The sequence below is a fragment of the Lissotriton vulgaris genome, chromosome 7 (genome assembly GCF_964263255.1).
Source record: "Lissotriton vulgaris chromosome 7, aLisVul1.2, whole genome shotgun sequence".
Lineage (NCBI taxonomy): Eukaryota > Metazoa > Chordata > Amphibia > Caudata > Salamandridae > Lissotriton > Lissotriton vulgaris.
This window is the reverse complement of record NC_141695.1, coordinates 405,989,533-406,004,358: the sequence shown is the minus strand read 5'-3', so window position 1 is coordinate 406,004,358 and position 14,826 is coordinate 405,989,533. Positions and strand designations below refer to the sequence as shown.

Here is a 14,826-nt window from a genome sequence, read left to right as displayed (position 1 = left end):
TGGAGGGATCACCAGAGACCCTGGGGACAATCCACCTCCCCTGAGGAGCTGCAAAGCATCACAGGGGTCTCCCACTTCCACCGTTGGTAACAGCCACACTCTGGTGGGAGTCAGAGTCCCAGAGTGCACCGCCCGCAATTGCCCACAGCTGCTGAGGTCAGAGGCGTCCCCATCATGCTATAAAGCGCTGCCTCGCACTCCGCTGCGCCCGATGAGCCGGTCCGAAACCAATCAAGGCTAGGGTGGGCCACTCCCTTTCATTTTGCTCCCTATTAGCCCCAAATCTTGTTTATTGGTTCCAATAGAGCTAAACTGGCTTAGGGCCAGCAACCGGGAGCTTCCAAAAACAGCAAATTTTAAACCTTGTGGAGCCCAGTGTGGCCAGCGCCTGCCTCAAATATTGAATAAACATCATTAAATACTGTTGTGGGCTGGGGAGGCCTGGTCACTAAATAGTCATGGGAAAACGTACCCCCCGTTGACAAGGCAAACCAACGGAAAGACAGCTCCCTTGTTAACTCTAATTGTCCAACCGACTGCTATTGATAAAATGCTACAGCAGGCAATAGGAGCCGTTTCCAGCAAAACAGAGCGCACTGAGATACGTCTCACTTTAAAACCAATCTTCCCAAATGCCCCAACATTTATGGAGACAAAGCTATTACACTCATCCCAAACACCAATCGCGCCCATAAATTTGGAGCTGTTGTGCCCCCAAGAAATCATAGCTCCTGACAACACTATTATGACCAACATGGGACGGGGTGGCAAAAAAGAAAGGAAGAACTTGAAAGCAAACTGTACACAAGGGAGGAAAACAGGCAAAATATACTCCTGGAATGGTATCAAACCAACCACCAGGGGGACAAGTCGCTGACGAGAGACGTCAGAAAATTCCGAAGCTCCCATTATGGGTATCCCATCTGGCAATGGAACTCAAAGCAAATTTTGTCCAGTCTATTAAATCTGGACTTGATGCTGTAATGAGACGCATTGATAATTTAACAACATTGATGGACTCATGCCGAAGCAAAGTTGATGCCATCTTGCACACCACTGAATTTATTAAATCCTCGATTTCAGAAATGGCCCCACAACATAATCAGACAACTCCACTTGTTCATATAGCACCCCCCCCCCCCCTCTGAAGAGCACAAATCGACTGTGCAAACCAATGCGCCTATTGGGACCAAACCATCAGTCCCACAAAATCAGGACCTAGTCAACCCTCAACATAGGTCTTCCCACTGCCCCAAAAATGCCCACAATAGTAGGCCTATAGCGACAACACCAGGCCCATCAGCAAAACAACAAGCACAAAGAACATGTGATGCCGATATTAGGATCCCAGTGCACCCTATACCAAGGGAACCAAAATCTACACTTCCCTGTATAGATCTGCCCCCAGCCTCTACTCCCTATGTTGTTATACTTGTCGGAGTACCAGAGTTGGAAATACTCCGAGGGGAGACACACTTTGATCTAAATAAAAAAACACTTTCTGGCTAAATAAATAGAGGCCACTCCCCTATTTAGCACAAAGTAAAATCCCATTTACACTTAGGGTTAGTTGGCTGGGGCAGAGGCGCAAGGATATCCTGAGGGATTGCATTGTGATCAATTTTAGAGATAGTAGGGAGGTCCAACACATTCTTGAATGGGGCACCCTAGGGAGCTAGGGGCCATTCAGTCACTGCCCTTGAAATATTTCTAACCCCCTAGTCCCCTGCTAGACAAAGTAGGAACTGCGCATAAAAAGCGGGAACTGAGAGCTCAGATTGGTAGCATGCTAAACCGTGGTCAGGGATGCCAAAATACAATGGCATTTAACATCCCTGTCAGTCATAGATTTAGCTCCTTGGACTTGGTAGATTGACTAAATCCTAACAGTAAAAGTCCCACTAATACTAACATACTGCGAGTTGAGTCCCAAAAGCATGTAGGAATGAAGAAGGGTAATCAAGTGTCTGAGAAAATCTGTGAGGCCACTATTACAACTAGTACACCCAGCCCTCCTAGTAAGTTACATTGGGTTTTTGAATGTAGCCTACAGACGAGATAGGCAACTACGGTCAAGTCAAGACTATGCACCAAGTCACACCACAGGATAGGCACACTCTGCATACCCAGACAGGAATCCCAGACGAAATACAGAATACCCAGATTCTATCCTAGAATATAGCAAGTCTTAGCTCGAAATTGGACCTCCCAGATTGCTGAGAATTTATAGATAAACACGAGCTATGCCTCTTCCAGGAAACATGGTCAAGGTCAGAATTACATAGCGTGGGATATGTTACATACTGTATTCCAGCCGCCCAGGGGACCAGGGGAAGACCATCAGGGGGCCTATGCACCTGGGTTGGCACACATCTGGGATGTACATCAAAATGATAGATACCTCTTCCCCTGACATTTTGTGCATTCTTCTTTCTTTCTATAACACCTTGAAGATTGCAATCATCAATGTCTACTCTCGTCCAGTGAGTCAGGGGCAAACCTCTCAGACGTTGGACTGTCTTGCTACTTTCCTCTACACTTTACCAGAGAATGCAATGGTAGGTGGAGACTTTAATTGCCATTTTGAGTCTCTCAACGGCATTACTACCACCATCAGAAGATTCGGTCTGGTCAATCCCAGAAACTAACATCAAGCCCATAAGGGGTTGGACCCCACTAGTCTTACAGATGAACTCAGTTACACTCAGCCACTCACTAAGGGACTCTGATATCCCGGGAAACTTTACTTTTAATGAGTTGGGACAGGCATCTATAATAGATTATATTGTGGTATATCGAACTATGGCACAAAATCAGAAATTTCTTGATTAATCCCCGACATGAAAGCGATCACAATCTGCTGGTCCTAAAAATAGATCTCCTTGTGCCCAAGGATCATCACAGCACACCCACACACCCTACCCCAAATGTAGTATCAATCGAACGAGGCAGAAGAGTAAGTTAAGGAACATTTGCACAGTCGATGGAAAAAGTGGCCACCCTGTACAAACAAATTATCCCCTTTTTAGAAACTGCATTTCGATTGTTTGAAAATAATTGGGGTTTAGAGTCTCTGTTGGCAATAGGAAAAAAACATCAGGATATGTTTTCAAAACTGGCAGAGTATTTTTTATAACAGTGATAAGACTAGACCGGACCTCAAACCCAAGCATCCCTGGTATAACAAAACGTGTAGGAAAGTTAAATATGCTCTAATAATGGGCATTAAAGAGAATGATAATTCATGAATCAATGAAACCAGAGCCCAATACAAAATAAATGATAGATGTAGCTAAATCTAGCTGGTAGATAGATCAATGGGAAGCAATCAAAAAGCCTTAGATAATCCAGACATGTGAGGCTTCTGTAACCTAGTTAAAACAGGTAAACCTGAAGGCAATTTAGCTATTGGACCAAACTTGGGGGAATAAGTCTAGAGATCCCATTTTAAAATGTTATACTCAAGGTCTGTAGATGGAGCTGAAGTTGATAGGGAAGTATTAGCAGATATAAATTCCCCAAATATTAACGCCCACCCCTGCACAATGAAAGAGATTACAGCGGCTTTGGGTAATTTGCTTCCAGCTAAGGCACCCAGGCTAGATAGAATTCCAGGTGATCTATTTTGAAATGAGCAAGCAGTGGGGACACCCTATTTATGGACACTATTCAACGCCATCCTACAAGGTATGGCGCTGCACCCGACCTGGACAGGGGCAGAAAATATTCCTATTTATAAAAAAGGCACACCGCTCAATCCAGCAAACTACCGCCCAATAAGCCTTATAGACGTCACCCAAAAAATATTTGCCCATGTCCTCCTTGATCTTTTACAATCTTGGATAGAAGAAAATAATGTATTAACACCTTTACAAGCTGGCTTTAGGACCAAAACCTCAACCATCGACCAGATCTTTAGATTGCAACTGATCCATTGGAAAACTGTGGTCTTAGAGGGTGGCAGCCTCTACCTCACCTTTGAGGATCTCAAATCCGCATTTGATATGGTTAAGCGTGATCAGCTATGGGGCCTACTCCATGACATGGGAGTACCAGCCTATCTATGCCATCAGCTGAAACGCTTTCACCATGACACCTATGCAAGAATAAGATATGGTAAAAAAGGCAAATTGAGAGCCCCCTTTCCTGTAGAGAAAGGGGTGAGGCAGGGGTGCGTCTTAGCCCCGACCCTGTTCACCCTCTTTTTAAATGTTTTAATTGAAACTCCACTTGCAGGGAAAGACATAGATTCACCGAGGTTAGCGAACCGCAAAATCCCAGCTTTGATGTTTGTGGATGATACGCTGCTACTCTCTAAGTCTCCCATGGGCATGCAGCGGATATTGGAGGAGTTTTCTGCCTTTTGCAGGAAGAGGGATTTGGAGAGAACAAAATACATGGTCTTCAATGCCAACACTACTAATTGCCCACACCCCCAAATGGAAGGCAGGGCCTTGGAGTGGGTGTCCATTTTTTATTACTTGGGCCTTACACTTAATAATAAGATGGATTGGGGGGCCCAAGTGAAGAAAGCCAGCTTCAAATTGACACAGTCTATAGGGGGCATTATAAAAGTACATACAAACTGCACAGAGAAAGTGATAGGCCCCCAGCAGAAATATACAAAATACAGGCAAGCAGAGCTTCACTATATGGAGCAAAACTCTGGGGTCATTGTCCATCTAACTCGTTATCCATGACAGAAAACATCTTCCTCAGGCAACTGTTGGGCATCCCCATGAGCACTCCTTTAACACCATTAAGGATGGGCTTGGGGATTGGCTCCATTGCTGATATAATCGCTTCTTGGCCACTCCTATTCTGGCGCCGTCTCTGGAGTACACCTGAGCTAGCCAATTATAGGGAGGAACTGAAGGATGTCATGACTATTCTGAGTTCAGGGAATGTATCATGGCTGTTCCACATTAGGAATACATGCCCGGCGTTGGGGAGGGCAAATATGTGGACAACACATGAAGAGATCTGTCCCTCCATCCCCAAAAAGACCCTATTTCTTGCCTATAGAAGACATAAATTTGCCCAACTATGCCAGAACATCAATTCAAGTAATCTGACCTCCAGGTTTCTGAATGTCAAACAGCAATATAAGATAGAGCCGGCTCTGGATTGTATACAACCATTACTGGCAAAGAAATTGTTCCTCCAATTTAGACATGCTTTGAGCATTCACAAACAAATGGAAGGGAGTAATAAAACTAGATTGCCCAGGGTGTGATTTGGTCGAAGAAACAGAACTCCAGGTCCTATTTTGCCCTGCCTATAGAAGGCCAAGGTCCAAGTGGGTGCTCCAGCTTTGTAGAAATCTGGGGATTAGGCACTACATCGAGGCCTATAGGCTGTTTAAATATGAAGCACAACCATTATTTGTGTATGCTATTTCCAGGTTCCTATTTGCGATGTGGTGCATCCGCAGGGTCATAATAAGAGCTTGGAAAACACTTAATCGTATGCCCATTAATTATGCTGCTAAGTCATGTTTGGACAATTTTTCAGCTAGAAATACTGTTTTGAAATTTTCCCTTTTTGGGCTGCTCTATCTACTTATTCCTCTTTTTAATGATTATATCTTAATTGCTTTTTAATGTCTTTTAAAATTATGCTTATGGATTATCAGTCAAAGATAGATATCTTCGTTTGTCAATAAGAGGGAGACCAGTCGATGCTGAGTCAGAAAATATTGTAAAATTTGCATTTGTATTTGCCCCCTCGGCTTCATGACCATATTTTGTATTATCTTGTGTATTTGTCTTTTGTATTATATGTAATCGTATTATTTTATTTGCTTTTATGGCTGTACAGCCGAAATAAAGTTCTTTGACTGACTGACATTCCCAGCTCTCATGCAAAGGACACCTCCCACCCACTCATGTATGCTAGTGTTCCACAATGCTTGCTAATGCGGCGAAAGTGTTACAATGTCACAATAGTGGCAGCTGAATGTCATACAAATAGTGGGCATAATACCATTTAATAGTATGACATAACTCTCTCTCCTCTCTCGCGCCAGGACAGTCTCGACTAACAGTGCGCGTTACAAGCAACCATATAACATATAACATAACATAACACGACACAGCTTTCATTCCCACAATATACTTTAGCACAACATAACATAACATCTGGACAGTTCTTCACCAGCATCCACGGATTATACGGTCTACCTCAAGATACCAATCACGGATGGCCTAACCCACCCTTTTTATATTTAGTATAAGAGAGGCATAAAGTCACATTCAGAAGGTGTCTTTGGGCTAAATCTGTTCAATTTTCTGCTTTACTCGTGCAGGCAGGCCTACGCTAAATAGATGCTTTTTGGAGTCCTGTTGTTTGGCTGGTGAATATGCAAGAGCATCCCTGAGTCACAAAAGGATGCCAGCACCTCCTTTGGCTCAGCACCAGATGGTACCTGACCTGGGAGAAAGCACAGTGCAAACAGGAGATTAAAATGCACCTCATATGCATTCACTATGTCATGAACATCAACTCTAATACAGATCATGAACATGGGGAAACCTGATTTCACTTCTGCCCCTTAACTGGGGAAAGAAGTTGAATATTAGACATCCCTCTGGCCAGGCCCCTTAAGGTCTACCCTGAGCAAAGGGCTTCCCTAGCCACCTGGATGAATAGCCCGAGGCTTCCTCCTCCCGCCTGGACACTGGGAAATGATGCATGGTTATTAATTAAATATGAAACTGATGCTTTGTTGCCATGGAAGGCCGGGCTCTTTGTTGTGGGAAACTAGTCACATCAGCGTTGCGCATCCATAACCTGCGCCTGGAGACTCCAGAAGTAACTTTCACTTTATTAGACTCTGGTGATATATCTACATTCCAACAGGAGAGGTCCGAGCTGATAGGTGATAATTAAAGTAATTCATTATTCTGGTGTCTGTAGCGATATTAACTCGTGCACAGATCTCGCTTCCGCGTTGGGAAATTGGAATGTGTTTGCCTCACAGTGTTTAGAACAATTCTTCATAGAGTTTTCTCTATCTTTTATAGTTTATAGGAAACCATTTTTCAGGAATAGCTTTTCTACAATGCCCTCTTTGTGTTTACCACATTTATTAACACTTCATTGTAATATACACTTAAAAGATATGATGCTTTATTACCCCTTGAAGGAGCACTTCAGACCCTTTTTTAAATAGTCGACATCCACCTTCTAGTGTGACTGACTCACAACCTTTTGGGTTTAATATTTTGAGCCCTGGTTCACTTCCAGCAATATTTCTTCAAAAGATTACCGAATTTAAAACTCTCTTTTGTCATCTTAATAGCCTGGGAATACTTTCTGGCTCCCAGAGCAATGGACAAGAAGGCAATTTGGTCTAGCTTCATAGCTTTCCTTCGATCCTGGATGGCATGTCCTGACCAAAGTGCTAGTCCTAACTTGAGGCTGTCTCATCTCTCTTCCCTTTCTGAGCTTCCTCCATCTCCCATAATTCAGGTTTTAAATTGATCATTGTGTTGGCCTGTATTTTGGCTAGACAAGGGGTCATATGGCGTCTGAGGCTGCTGGATGAATTACCACCTGTCCAGCTAAGAGTGGGTAGTAACAGTGCCTTGGTGCAAACAACTCAAACTGCCCAATTCACAACTGGAGCCATAGAACAGAACTCAGTCCAGATGACTTTGTACTTCACAACTTTATATTTGGAGTTCAAGGACTTACAGGTAGATTCATCAAGCCGAAATCGGCTCGCAAAGGGCCAGATTCTGAGAATCTGGCCCTTTGCGAGCGCTATTTTTGCATTTGGGATTCATCATCCCAAATCCAAAAATCGCAATTCTAGAAATCGCTAAATTGCGATTAATTGCATTTAAGGAATCTCAATTTGAGATTCCTTAAATGCAATTCATGAACCATTTTAAAATTGCGAATTCGCAATCTGGGGCCACTATTTACCGCGAAGGCCAACTACGTGGTAAATAGCAAAAACTTAGAAAAATGCACTTTAGTGCATTTTTCTAAGTTGTATGTTACACACACACGTGTCCTTTGGACATGTGTGTGCGCAACACCAGTGTACATTACCATTTCAGGGGTGCTACAGGGTGTCCTTTGGACACCCTGGCACCCTTGAAATTGCTTCCTTATTTGCGATTCGCTAATTGCGAATCGCAAATAAGGAATGACTCCCGATTCATTGCTTTGGCCTTTAGGGCCATAGGAATGAATGGGAAACCCATTCCTTATTTGCGATTAGCAATTAGCGAATCACCAATAAGGAAGCAGTAGAAATCGCATAAAATATTGCGATTTCTACATGCATCCCGTTTTGCGAGTCTTTAATAGCGAATCCTTAAAATTTGCTATCAAGGACTCGCAAAACATGACCATGATGAATGTGGGGGTTAGTTTCCCATAACCAGAGATTCATGATCACATAGATCTAGTGCTCAAGTGTAAAAGCTTCTCTCCTTGCATACCTTCATTTCATAACTGGCCTTGAGCTCAGGGTCCATTGTGGTCTTCTAAATTCCTCTCATAACTCAACTGCAGAAGTTCTAATTCTTATAGCGCTTGAGTTCTATACCATCAAGAGTTGTCCGCTATCGAGCTGCCATTGTTTGACTGTAGACCACATATCTCAAACTGATTCTGCCCCACTGCTGAAACTAAACTCCCTTAAATATGTGTTCATTTTTAAGACGTGACTCGCAATACTTTAAAGAAGTCATTCGTCAAAGCTGCAATCTCAACTTCTCAAGATGCCATCATGTCACTGGAAGTTTCACTCCACAGTGCAAGAAGCCGCAATAGCAAAGTAAAAGCATAGCGGGACAATTGATATTTTGCACAGTCACCAGTGAAGAGTGCCATCAGTTTTCACAGGTAATGAAGGAATTATGAGCATTAGCATTGCTCCCATCAATGCCTCTCTTCATGACCATTCAGCCAGGGCAGTAAATGTCCTGAGTGCAGATGCTGGTTAGGACTTGAGTACGAACACTCAAATAAATGCACTGACAAATGTACTGTTCCTTCGGGCGAGACAGTCCTGCTCAGTCAGCCCCTTCAATAACGTTTGCCTTCAACCAATCATAGCAGTCCGAAATGGATGATGCCAATGACATATTGGCTGGTTCTCGAAGGAATCAATTCAAGCAGCTTTCAATGGGTCAAAATGTGAAGGCTGGTGTGTCGATGGGACAAGCAAATAGGAATGATCACAAATATTTTGACTGGTTAGCAAGTTGGAACAAGAAGAATTCAAGGTCTTGAGCCTGGCCTTGATGTATTAGGTGTCCTGGTGATCATGCCATTGAAGTCAAGTAGAACCCCCCAACCCCGATAGCTGTTTTCCACCTGATAATATGCAACATTTCCGGGCACGGGCGGATAAAATCTAGATGCTGTGAAACCCAGAACGCAACGGGAGTTTGAACTAGCCACCTAGAATTATATTATCTTCAAAAAGATGGAGTCAGTTTACTTAATTAGGACTCTGTTCAAGAAACTGACAGTGATCTAATTCTCCAAAGATGAGGAACCTCCGGGCTTCCTTAGTTTCAGAACCCAAAAACCTGAGTCTTCTCCACTCTCATCCCCTTACGTTGACAACCTCAGATTGATGCCAATCTCCCAATTCAATATTCACGACACTACTGCTCTCTGCGGAGGCTTGTTCTACGCATGTACTAATGATGATATATAATCTAGGCTTGTGGGAGTTTTGTTTAACAGTGTATGTATTATGGGCTTGGTGTGGAGCTGGGCAGGCACCTTCTCGCAACTGCTGGCTTTGCAGCACTGGAGCACTGCCAAGTGATGATGGTGAGACACAGTCATATTAACTTCTGTTGCTATCATATCCTGGACGGCTAGCACCAGCCTGTGCCCTCTATCACCACTATCATTCAGTGATTTTTTTTATCACTTCTTGCATTAAACTTTTAATTAATAGACGGGGCATCTTTGTAAAAAAATAAAATAAAAAAACAGGGTCAGGGCATTAGCTGAGTGGGCTCGTGTTCAAGCCCCACACTTTTCTGACACTTTCGTTCAAGGGAGTGAGGAAACAGACAATGTGAGCTGATGGCAGCAGAAACCTATGGGAAGCCGGGTCTGGTGGCTCAGCGGACTAATGCTTTCACTGCAGGGGGGTGTGTTTGACCTCATGGTCATAGGTTCAATTCCTGGCGGGTCCACTCAGCCTTTCATCCATCTAAGGTCAATAAAATGAGTACCATTGAGTTGAGTAACAATAAAATCTGTTATTCAGCGCCAAGATACCCTGGTTGGGGTGAGAGTGCGCTTTACAAATACACATGTTATGTACCTTAGTGGGACTAATTTTAGTATTAATAGTGGGTTCATGAGAAGAAGCAGCCAGTGCTGCCGCTTAAGTGTTTCTGTGACAGCATCAAGAAGATAGTACATGGTCGGTTTATTTCTGAGCCTAAGGAAGTCTTCTGAGATGGCAACATACGCAAGACAATGTTACTTTTCCCTTGAATAAAAATAATTAGGGTAGTCTCTCGTTCAGAAACTCATTTACTCCATGTAAACACACCCAGACACTCCACAGAAGTCCTTACTTTCACTCAACAGGAGGAATCCAAACAGGAAACTTCCCCTTCTAGGCCTCGGTTATAGACACTTTCAGCTGCATGAAGGCAGAAATATTGGTTGCAATACATAACATGTAATAAGAGTTGGAGGGGTCAGCCACTTGCTCGTGATTGGGTGGCTTTGTTGTCTATCCCACTTCTGTCCTCTTTATTTGATGGCTTCCCTCCCTATTCTTTACTCTGTTTTGAGAGTTTGGTCTCGCAATTTCTGACTAATTTCGCTGTATCTTTCCACTGCTTACTTGTGGGAATTATTTTTTTATTTGATTCCCAGCACTCCATGGGGTTGCATGTGGTTCCTTGTTCTCTCCTTCTGTTGTTGTCCCTGCCCTGAGATCTCTTTCCTTACTCCCTTGATCCCCAATGCTCCCTGTCCTGCTCAAATCCACAATCAGCACAAAGACTTAGTAAGCCAAATAGCTCAGCTGAGTAGACCTTTTGGCATTGCCAAGGCTTCTTTGATTAAACAACAGTTACAAACATTTCATGAAAGTCATCTGAACCACGGCCTTCTGAAAGACATCTAAAAACACAAAAGTCTAACTTCTGTCAAATAGTATCAAGGATTAAACTAGTAATACCCTACACATTTCCTAGTATCTTGTCTCATATATTCAACAAGGCGCAAATAGTTGTGTGACTGGGCTTGCTGCGTAAATAAGATGCATCTAATGAATGACATTTTTTGTGAGAATCGTTTTTTTTGTGCACCTGTATTTTGCGTTATAGGGGCCCGGATAGCAGGTGCTCATTCCATCCCACATAACCCACCACCAGCAATTGGAGACATCACAAAGCCCCAGGACGCAGGGATATCTGATCCACACACCATCCCCACCTTTACCCATCACCAGCATTACAAGACAGCAAAGTGACACTGCAGATAGGAACCCCCCTGTGATCATAACATTCCCACCACCCCCAGCATTCCACCCATCACATTGGCTCTAGAGGTGGGGACCTCTACTGGAATATCAGGTGCTTAATTATTTTGTGGCTATTCATGGACCACTCACAGCATGAAGCCGGTCCTCTATGATATCTAATAGCCCATGCACAAGGGGGGCTGTTTGTTTGGCTGAAGTTTGCAACCCATCAAAAAAGTGCACCAGCAGAGTCAACACATCTATTAATGCCTTAGAGAAGCTGCTTGGCAATTTATCTAGGTGTGCTTTCCTCGCATTGTGTGTAAACCCTGTCAGAGATACGACTGTGGTCCACATTCTCATGAATTCAGAAAATATATTGAATCAACACATGCTCCTCCATCTTGTCCCATTTGGTTTGGGAGAACTAACACCTGGTAAAGAAATACAGGCTCTGTGTCCACTAATCCTGTCCGCAGCCAGAAATGGAATCGCTCGGACAGCAACAATGACCAATGACCAGAGGGTACGCTTTCCTAACCCAGCCCCAGTGGGCCTGAAGCCTGAGGCAGACTGGCCTTCTAGGCATCGACGCACTGCTCCAGCGGAGGGCTTGGCAATGAAACCAAGAGGCTACCTTGCCCTGGGGATCGTGGCTTGCGGGTCTGTCCTTGTCATTAGGCAACCCCTGGTACCACCCCAGTCGAGGTGGGTTGTGCTCCATTGCCCAGCCAAGGACTGTGGCACTTTGAGAGTGTAGTGTGGTGGGGGTGATGGGCAAGGAACAGTTCCTTCTCCAGATGGGCTTCTTGTAATAGAAAACCCACAAATGATGGGCTGTGCACCGAGACCACACACTGGCCCATTGTTTGGCTACGTTATAGGAACCTCGGGCATGGGCTGGTGATGGGGCCATTGAATCCTCCAGGAGGCAACCTCCAACCAAAATACTAAGAGCTGGAGTCCCTCCACGCAGTGCTTCTGGAGTGTGGTCCTGGCTGCGCGGGCTCTGGAGGCCACCTCGCCACCAGGAACCTCCTTAGCATGCGCTATATCAATGCGTTTCATTCAATCATTCACTTGTGTGCTTGTACTCTGCGTCTACCGCCTGACAGAAGTGGTCTGAAGTGGGGGAATTCAACAAGGGGGGGGGGGGGGGGCAGCCCTGAACTGCCACTGCCGTGCGTCAACCACTAACTCTTCTCCGTACACCTCGTAACCTCCAAGCTCTCCTCGGCCACCCCTGCACCCTGGAGTTCAGCGCCCCAGCCCCCTCGGTGCCCCGGCGAGGTGTGCGCGCTCGCAGAAGTGCGCGAGCTCACAGAAGATGGGCATGAGGCGGGCAGAGCTACAGAACGCATCTGCAGCCTCTCGGCAAGTGCAGTCTTCGGCCATCTCTGACGCCCAAGAGGACAAGTGCCTGCAAGATCCCCCACAGCCAAGCCGCATACTTACTCCTTCACAGTACGGCCAAGGGTCCCCTAGATAAAAAAAGAAAACGCACAGCATCCTCATTTCAGGCACAAGGCACTGCGGCGAAACCACGCCGCGGATGCCCCCTGCATGTCCCAGGCTCCGTACCTTTCAGCCAAAATGCCTCTCTCCAGCAAGGCATTGAATCGAGTTTTTTCTCCGATTGATGTACTGCAGTCATACCCCCTCCTCTGCCGTGCCTTACCCCCTCCTGCTTCGCAGAAGGATGAAACAGATAGGCACCCCCCACCCCCTTTCCCGCCCAGGCTCCCCTCTCCATCCCCACCGGCACCCCCAAACATTCCGCACATACAAGGGGCCGAGGTCCCCCGGACTCACCAGGTTGGGGAGGGCAGCTCATCCTCAGCAGGGGACAGCTGCAGGGGGGGCTGCCTGCGACCACCGGGGGCGACCTGCCTTTTTCCTCCAGCTGACGGATCCGGTGAGTTTGCAGAGAGGGGAAAGCCGAGCGGAATCCTGGCTCACACACGCACACAGCCCTCCCTGCCTCCCTCCCGCATCCCTCTCCCCCACCCCTCCTCTTCACCCTCCCCTCCGTCCCCCAACATCAGCAGAGAAGTAAATCCCACACTTGGGAAGCCTGACACCAGCTCTGAGATGCAGGCGCAGGTCTTCGCTCCAGAGCGTGGAATAAAATGAATGCACGCATAAATAAATATATGCACATGTACGTGCAGGTATGCGTGCGTACATACCCTGCATGTCCGCGCGGGTGGACACGATTATATTGCTGCTGTGTGTGTGCGTGCTCACACACGATTACGTAAAGCTACGTGTCTGTAGGTGTGAGCTTGTACACAACAAGTATACAAATATACATTGTACACAACTCTGAAGGTAAGTGGGCAATGCAGGCTGATAGCTAGAGATAACGACAGGAAGGTAGGTGGGACTTGGGCAGAAAGGCATTCAGACCGGTAGGTGGGTAGATGGGTAGGCAGGGTGGCTGGTAGGGAGGCACATACTGATGGGAATGTGGGTAGATGAGGACATAAACAGCTAGTGCGGGCAGGCAGACAGGTGGGTAGGTAGGAAGGGGAAGACTGGCAGGCAGGGCACTAGGTGGGCAGATAGTTATGCCCGCAGGATGCTATGGGGAGATCGACAGGGAGGTCTGCAAGTAGGCAGGCCTGGGGGCAGACAGGTAGATGAATATGAACACAGAGGCAGGGACACAGGTGGGGATGTATGTAGGCAAATTAGGGGGGGGGCGGAGAGGCATGTTTGAAGCTAGAGAATCAGGCAGACTGAGGGTGGCCTTCCAGGGAAACAGATGGAAAACAGAAAGACTGACAAACAACTAAACATGTGCATTAAGAACAACTAAATGCATGGCGAAGAATACCCAGTCAGCGTCTACATGAGTTGGTTACCAGTTTTCACACTAGTCAGCTCTTCTTAGTAAATAACTTAACTGGAAAGAGATATTCATTAAAACAATAGTTTCCATCTTTCCACTCAGAACGGGACTTTGGCAGTGCAAAAGGCGCCATATAGTATAAGCATACACCTTCATTTTACGAGGCCCAAGTGAATTTCCTGTTTGCTGCGTAATTCTGTGTTACGCTTCTTATGTAACATTCCCGAAATTACTCTATATGCCGCATCGCATATGTAGCAAGAGTGCACAGGCACAATGTGGACAACCAGAATACAAACGCCTGCTGTTTGGGGCAGTTGTAAGTTGCTTTTTTTGCGCGCGCTAAATACCCTTGTCACGTCTAAAACGGATGTGACGTAGGGGTTTTTGCAAAAATATAGCGCATAATTTGTGTCAGTAAGCACACAGAATATTTTGTGTGAAATTGTACAAAAACAAAGTATGCTAATTTTGCACACACTAAATTTTACTTTACAACAGCGAA

At 45.4% G+C, this 14,826-nt stretch overlaps 1 protein-coding gene across 1 annotated transcript in view; it reads right to left on the bottom strand.

Annotated features, from left to right (window-relative positions):
* Window positions 1–13,415, bottom strand: part of CACNG7 (calcium voltage-gated channel auxiliary subunit gamma 7) — a 200,068-nt gene extending 186,653 nt beyond the window's left edge. The window contains exon 1 of the mRNA XM_086930366.1: window positions 13,280–13,415. The gene's annotated coding sequence lies outside the window, so the exon portion shown is untranslated. The remainder of the gene's footprint in view (window positions 1–13,279) is intronic.
* Window positions 13,416–14,826: the final 1,411 nt, after the last annotated feature.